This window comes from Sinohyriopsis cumingii, chromosome 6 (assembly GCF_028554795.1).
Source record: "Sinohyriopsis cumingii isolate HCF-2022 chromosome 6, ASM2855479v2, whole genome shotgun sequence".
Taxonomy (NCBI): domain Eukaryota; kingdom Metazoa; phylum Mollusca; class Bivalvia; order Unionida; family Unionidae; genus Sinohyriopsis; species Sinohyriopsis cumingii.
The window spans coordinates 25545184-25553979 of record NC_142966.1 but is presented as its reverse complement, the minus strand read 5'-3'; positions in this window follow the sequence as shown (position 1 = coordinate 25553979).

The window sequence follows — 8796 nt, the reverse complement described above, 5'->3', positions numbered from 1 at the left end:
ACTTTGTCGCTTGCTTTTTGATGATTATTTTCCATCAGGATTGAATTGTCCTTTATGAAGTTCTTAAAATTAAGCAAAAAGATGTATATGTTGTTTGGGAACAAATTAATTTATTCAAGGGTGCATGCATGCATGTTCACACTTAAATGGTTCAGTAAAGAAAAACGCATGTCGTTTACCTGGCAAATTTAATATATGTACTATTACGTGGTTCTACCCATGTTCTAGACGTCGCCCCACCCTCTCTCTCTCTTTCTTTCTCTCTCTCTGTCTCTCCTTTGGACTGGCCATCTAAATACAAAATAGTTTGCTTCGGTTGTATCCTTACGTCAACTTCCTGATATGCTTTATCATTTCATCAGCAGATCAACACTCCAATCGAGTAATTTCCTCTTCAATCATTTCCCTTTAGTGTTAATATTATTAACTCTACACTAGTAAGCCTGCTTGTAGAAGCTGCTTTCGACCTCTGGGCATTGTTCTCGCTATATAAATGCCCTTATTACTATTACTAGCACGTATGACTGTTTGAAGTTGTAAGAATTCTGCAAACATTATCATAGGCAAATCAAGAACTATGTATGCATGAATATTAACCTTTATAACGTTTCGCATGTTGTTATCGCGGCAGAAGGTCAAATGCAGGGTTAAGAGGAAAATGGTATACTAGATAATACTATTCGCACCCAAAGCAATATTTTGTGCAGACTCTTTCGCAAGGCAACCTCCAGATCGAGAAAGAATAGCATCAGTCTGCAGGTCATATAAAAGGTTAATATATACTCTACTAATTAATGAACATTTGTCTCAAGTGTTTTCAAAATTTGCACTGTGAGCAATCGTTATTTTATTGTTTATTATGTTTGTTAATTTGTTATCCGTTTTTTTTTTCTTCTTGAAGACCGCAATATTGTCAATCTACGTTAAACAACAGCAAGCATCGCTCACCGGGTAATGCACGAAAAGTCAATCCTTTTCATTGAAGGTTTTAGGAATGGTCAAGGTTCTTTAATGCAACACATGTTTAAAGCAAACACGAATTATGCCAATCGGTGTAAACTACTTTTTTAAAAATTAAAATATTTTTCTAATAGCACTGGGCATTACGTTTTGTGGTACAGTCAAATCAAAAAGCTCTGTTTTTCGGGCAAATTTATCAACCCCCATCTCTCTCTCTCTCTCTCTCTCTCTCTCTCTCTCTCTCTCTCTCTCTCCACCGATCACCTTGTGTTTTTGTCAGGCGTAGCATAGGAATTATCGGCCAAAAACCACAGCATGTGGAGTTACTCTGAGAATCAATCGTGATGCAAAAGACCGAATTAATGATGATTCATTTCCTACAAATGTAAAGCTTTCAACATGGAATTTATTCTGGTAGCATCAATGTATGCGTGGTTTTTGCATCTGCACAGAAAATTATCACCTCATAACAACGATTCAGTTTCTCTACTGTAACATCAATTTAAATGAGATTTACATTTGTTGCAAACATTTATGATTATAAAATTGTATGTACTGTTCTTTGATATTTTTGCAATACATGGCGCTCCGGAAGACGTTACTCTTTTTCTCTTTACCCAGCTCCAAATTATCTTCGTCAAATTGCGCAACATTAGACTAATTAGACTAATCAACATGTGTTATTTCTGATGAGGCCATGTGACATTATTACCTATAAATCGATGTAATCGTCATCACTATCAGCGCTTCCAAGTAAGATATTTTCTTCTTTCATTCCCTCTTCTTTAAATAGTATGGCCTCTCCTTTCTCAGAAGCCTGTACAGATATCCAATATGTTATCATCATCTGATATTAGAAATGGGACATAAATAAATACAAGGAAGAAATTTAAAGGCGGCTGCATTATAGATTTCTACGAAAACTGTGAGCAAGTTTTCCGGAGACAGGTTATACTATGAACTTATAAGTCAATATGTTACAGATTGAACGTCATTCAAGCTAAGTGGTCACTTTGAAAAGAAAGTTTCATTGTATACCAGTCAATTCTATTAACATATTGAAGCATAATATGTTACATTATTTAACATGCCTTGTGTACCTCTGAAATATGTGTATGAATGCCATCATATTTTCATAGTAAACTTCCTAACTATATATAAATGACGGTTGGCTTCCATACAATACCTAGTTTTCCTCCTAGAACGCTAACATCAATCAAACAATTATTCAAGGTCACCTAAACTAGTATCTTATATTATAATCCGAAAACAGGAAATGCCAAACAATTTACGTAGTAAATGAATATGCAGACCAAATGGGTGTGTAACATGAATCGGTCAATTGATTATTTACAAGAATAACTTTGTAATTATGGCATTAGACATAGTTATTTTAGCCTCTCCAACCAGTCCTTAACCGCAGAAGACAAATGTACAATATGTTGTTGATAGTCTTAATGTTACGGTAATCAAATATTATATTTTGTTTTTGTAAGGAGCCTTGCTTCATGTGTGCATATTCCTGCAAATTGCTCTTAGTATGGTCATTTACTATAAAAGAAGCAAAGTATATTCTGGTATGTTCTACTTCGATTTAAAAACAGTATGACATAGTCAGCTACGTTAAACGGTGATCCATATAGAAACGTTTCTCAAACAGGTTTAAGTACATTCAGTGCAGTACAATGTTTTGCTACAGTACAATATTTTGATGCCTTTGCGTTGTATGGTGCTACTCCATTTGCATCTTAGATAGAAGAAGGTGAATCATTCAGCTACAGTTTAATTATATTAGATAATTATGTGAGTTCTTTTGCACATTTATTTATCTATTTTTTCATTTGTTTATTTATTTCCTTGGTGGAAATGGGTTGGCGTTTAGACGGGGTGATTATACTAGTGCACATGTCCTTACAATTATATTCTGTATATTTTTGCTTTCTTGATTTTTCTGGACAAATTCATGTCTTTGATTTAGCAATAAATTGTGATTTATATACACAAAAAACTCACTTTCCTGAAACAATGGCAACAACAAGACGTAAAGAATGCATATGTTCTGGACATTTCATCTTTATAAGTTCAATTCAATAGCTATAGATATATTGCTAGCTTAGAAATTGAGAACTAAAGCACTAAAGCACTGAACTAAACTAGATGTAATAGAGGTTTATACATGTATCAATGTCATTGCAGTGTTCAACAATGCTATAGCCGTGCCCAATACAAAGTATTCCTTTTTATGGTCATAACATTGATTCCTACTAGCACTAATAAGAACATGAAAGGATTTTAATCAGAATCTATACCAATGTTTTGGAGGGACTCGGCAGTATTAATATTTCCACAGTTATTATATCCCCCAAACATACTGGTTAATGTTCTTTCAAATGACTGTGAAAGAATCATCAATGTATCTTTCTTTATCTGAAAGTTTATTAAAATGTTGCTTGAGAGCTATATAATTAGTGCAAAAACAGATTTTATAGGCTACCAAGCTTTGATGCAGAGTGTCGTTTTGCCCCCTGAGTATAACATTCATAGTGTTTAGAGCATCTTAACCTTTAGGATATGAACCTAATCGCATTTTCCGTATTAGGAGAACGATGATAGATGCGCTTCTGTAAGTTTCTTGCTATGTTTGCATTTTAGAGGCTCTCGGCCTATATGTTTGGTGAGCAATACTCCTGATTGTTAGATATGGAATTGAAAGATTCGTTGATGTATATCCTTTGGAGATGTGACCTTTATAGTTTTCAAGTTTAAGAGGTATGCCGTGAATATCATTTGTTACCATCACTCTTCGTACTTCTCATAAGCTTACGTGTTGATTACACTCTCCTTAATATTTATTTTATAACCAAAGAATGATTTCTTTCTTCAATGCATGCTTCAATGACTTCTAGGAAGTTGTCTTCATACTCCTATATACGCATTAATTTCTTTGTTGATGTTATCAAACATGATTGACAAAACTTTCGGACTAAGCCCAACACATGCACTTATTAGGTTTCCATTATTCTCGAACTTGATTTTGTATACACCTCTTAACGTACTGGAATGCATATGGCCAGCAGTAGTATCACCTGTGCCTGAACATTGATATAGTTTTTTCTTGTCGTCGCAAATATTGTTTGTTTCAAGTTCCATCAGGAAGCTATCGGTATATAGTATAGCAAGTTAATATTCTCATTATATTCCTTTTTAAAATGATTATAATAAAAAAAAACATGCATAAAGAACTTAGACCAAGCACTGCCATCACCGTATAAATGACCGGTTTAGCATTAATTTAAACTATATTAAATTACATGCTACAAAATTTTGAAACATATCAGATGTCTTCCATCTCACTGCTGATGTTTCCTGTTTGTGAAGCCTTGTCAAGTCAACATTAAGCCTATTTCTCAGATTCATCGTGGTTGTGCCTAACACAAAGTTGTTCATCGGTTTGAAGAAATACTGTCTAAATAGGGTTCTGTATTTGGTCTTCAATGCAACGATAAAATAGATATATTAAGATACCAATAGTTAAACTGCAAAGCCATATTGACGTTTATTATTTGTATGCCCAGGTCTCTTACCCGCATAAAATGTTCATATCTTAGTACGTTACTCAGTTATGTGTTTTTTGTCGTTATTAATACGTTACTCAATTATATGCTGTGTCGTTATTATAACAAATAAATATTAGGTTGTTACCAATTTACTAAATCATCTCTATAGCAAAGAGACTCAGCATCTTATTAATTTGCTGACGAATAATATATATACGATGTTTTGAACAGTTTGATTCATACTTTTCTAAAGGGTTCATAAAAATCTCTCAGCATCATCACATCGGTTTGAACATACAAGTCACGGTAGTGACCCATATTGATAATAATGTTTTTTCCATACTTCCTCGGCCTTAGCATACCCTTTGTCTTTTATGCGTGATTTGCCAAAGTCAAGTGAAATGGTTCTTTTGCTTGTATTCTATCTTCATCAAAATAGTAAAACCTATTCAATTATCTGTAAGGGTACACTCCTTTCCAAGTCAGTAATGCATGCCAGTCGGATTCCGCAACTGCTTGTGTTATTACGAAATTGCGTTTTGCCAATTAAGAACTATTTGTTGGCAATCAAATAAATTAAGTTTATCTATGATAATGGATGCATTTGTCCACGTTAGTTTATACGCAGCTTACGTCTATCAGTATTTATTTATTTATTTATACCAACATCCGATAGTATGAGGTGGCCATCATCTCCCATGAGGTAAAGAAATACCAAGATTACTTTAGTCGATGTAGGATGGACCTTGAATTGTAAATATCAATCAGAATGAGCCGTTCCTGTAATATGACAGTGGCCCCTTCATGTATCGGTCTTCAGCTCCAAAAGTTGAATGAAGTTGTATTTTCAAAATCAGTTTTATTCTTTTCTTTAATTTTCATATACAACAAGCCAGCTTGAATGCTTTTCCTATTTTGTCTCTTCATTTCATCGTCATACCACACATTTTTCAGTGGCATTTTACAATACCAGATTTATAACCATCTCATCACATAGTACCACAATATGAGCAGTTATATGATGAATTTTGCTGTTTGATCATTCTTCCTTATCTTAATTGTTTGCTTCAATATTTCAAAATTGACATAGATAACAAATTGTAGCAACCGCTAACATCAGAACATATATTGTGCATTCAACTGTACTAGGAGTATCATTTATAGTTAAGGCATAATTATGTAGTTTATTAAACATATTAAATTGCGTCATTTCTATAATATCAGATGATCATATTAGACCTAATTTAGCTGTCATTATAGTGATTACTGAACTTTCCACTTCAACACCTCATTCAACTATTTTATTGGCTTACACGTATATTTATGATTGTTGTGACCAATCATGTTTTTTGGGCTTATTCTGATTTCGTTTCCCAAACAAATATAATTTTTCATAGACTATTTATTTCGCACCTGTCATTTAGATCGATTTCTCCTAGAATAATAGTCATATTTTGTACATTGAAAATTAGTATAGTATGGTACGTTCTGAATGTTAATAGATGTTACCTTTCAATGGTAGCGTAGTAAGTTACTTGCTGAGATATAACTATTGAATAGATGCATCAAGACGATGGTCACTGAGAACTTGTTATTTCACATATTCTAAAGATATTCCTTTGAAACAAATGCATAATAATTAGGGAATTAGATGGCAATATTGATGGAACTAAAGCTCAAATAGATGCAAATTAGTAGACATTCCAATCTGAGCAAGAAATTAATGGAGTTAAAGTGAACATCATTGAATGTTACAACAGATTAGATAAATTGGATAATGCAAAAGTATTGGACAAATACGTATAAACAAATAAAGCACTGTATGATGCATTTGAAATTTAAGTTTGGATTGGCTATGGACAGTTAATGTTTGACTAATAAACATAAAGTAATATAAGCATATAAGCCATTTTCTGCCTGATTGCTCTTTTTCAATAAACTAATTACTTCTTTGATGTTCTGCAGGCACTAGCTTCCAAACGTGCTTTTAACTATGCTGCGTCTAACTATGATGAATATAGGTTCCATGCAATAGATAATTTGTACTCGCGTCAAAATATGAATGAAAAAGAATTTTCCCAGTAAAGAAACATGAGATGTTGAACAGCGAAGAAAGAAATGTTTCTCTCTAAACTGTCAGTTTGTTAGCTACTAACACCAAAACCCCTTTTCAGTATAATTTCCATCATTTATGTTTGCATTCTTAGTACCATCGTCAATGTCATTTCAGTAATACCCACATCAGCTTTTTCTGAAGAGTTTGTTTATTTAAAGTATGCTCAATATGATATCGAACTGCTTATATAGAAACCGCATGTAAAGTACACTTTGCTTGTCTATCATATATATATATATATATATATATATATATATATATATATATATATATATATATATATATATATATATATATATATATATATATATATATATATATATATATATATATATATATATTAAATTTGATGCAACATGTTGCATGACAGAAAATTCCATATAGACAGAATTTAGTGTAACTTGACCAGATATACATGATGAAGTTTCGTAATGACCTTTGACATTGTCATCTATTTCGACTGAACAGCATATGAACAAAACTGTTTTGTAAATTATGATAAGATCAAACAGTTATGCTATCAAGCGCACTGAGTGTCCGGACGTGACATCCGGTGTATTGTGTTGATGATGGCTGATTAGGCGTTATCTTCAATTTAAAGGAGAAGGAAATATATGTAACTAAATCACAAGCAAACTTGTACAATACGTATGCCCTACATGTAAGCGTAGGGCATAGTGTAATATGCCATACGTGTATATGCCATACATGTAAGCGTTAATTAATATGAGAAGTGGATATATATTGCATATAAATGATCATAATGTACAGCTTATTTAACACTCTTTATTTCGAAGATATAACGGTTTATGAATTTTTAAAACATTGGACACGTACAAATTCTTTAACAGTGCTCGATAAATATGATTCGATTACCTGTAGTTCAATACCTGTTACACGTATTCTTATCCACACAACATAAGTTGCTGATATGCTGCTGTACGATTGTATCGTATGTTTTAGTGGCACGCGTGCTGCTTTGTGTATTCCTCTATGAATGAGTTCCAATAAATTGTGCATGAACAAAATATAAATTCAGCACGTTTGGACAACAATAGCTTAAATGTTTGATGTTATCGAAGTATCTAACTCATGGCTAGGTGCATTGTGAAATTCATGGAAACCCAGTAACTATATTCTTCCTTGAAAAAGAGGTCATTCTTATATAGTTCAGTATGTCAAATCGAAAACCAAACGCATGCCGAACAGTCCTTTCAATGTTATTATCTTCAAAGTAAATCAATACGTACAATTAAATTGCAAGCTCTGTGATTAAACCAAGAATAATTATTTTGTAATACCCGTCGTTTTACTGTATATTTGTTTGTGTTTGTGATTTGGATTTTTAATGTAGCTTTAACAATTATGGCAGTTTATAGTGATGTCTAGCACTGGGGCATCATGCCGCAGACATGTGGCATAATGTCCCACCCAGTCACATTTGACTGTAAATATCTTCATTTCTAAATATAAGTCTAGTTTGTGCATTCAAATTGAGCATCATTTTAGGCATGTTGACTGTGTCCGACAACGTTCCCAGTTCCACAGTACAGAAACAACTCACACACTGATTTATATGTTTTAATATACATCCGGTACTGCACATGTGTTGAAAACTGATGAAGATAGGTTCATAGTTTCTGTTTGCAATCTTGCCTCCTCTTTTGAATACTAACACAATTATACAGAATAGGAACTATATGAAAAAATGAAGAGAACATGACAATAGATTCCCTGGGATGTACTCGAGTTGCTGTGTCCGTGACAAAGGTAATACAATTTTCTGCTGATGTTCCGATGTATAATTGTCGCTAACACCATTCAAATGTGACCACAATCGTTGCCCAATGCCGCATCCATTACAATTTTTTGACTATACACGAAGACAACACGTAATGAGTGCAAAACCGAGAAGTTAGCTTCAGATCCTTTTACAAACATTTTCAAATGAAGAACAATAACGGTAAGTGTGTAGAAAATGCGGCGAATATTCAAATTCGTGTAAGCTGAATGCGTGTAAAAACCAACGGACACAGCTATGCTAAAAAAATAGACACAATTATAAGATATGAACACAAAGAGAGCAAATATTTTGCACATTACTGATACAAATTTTTAATCTGCGAATCTAAATGGCCGAGATGGCGGAAGGTTTTGTAAGTT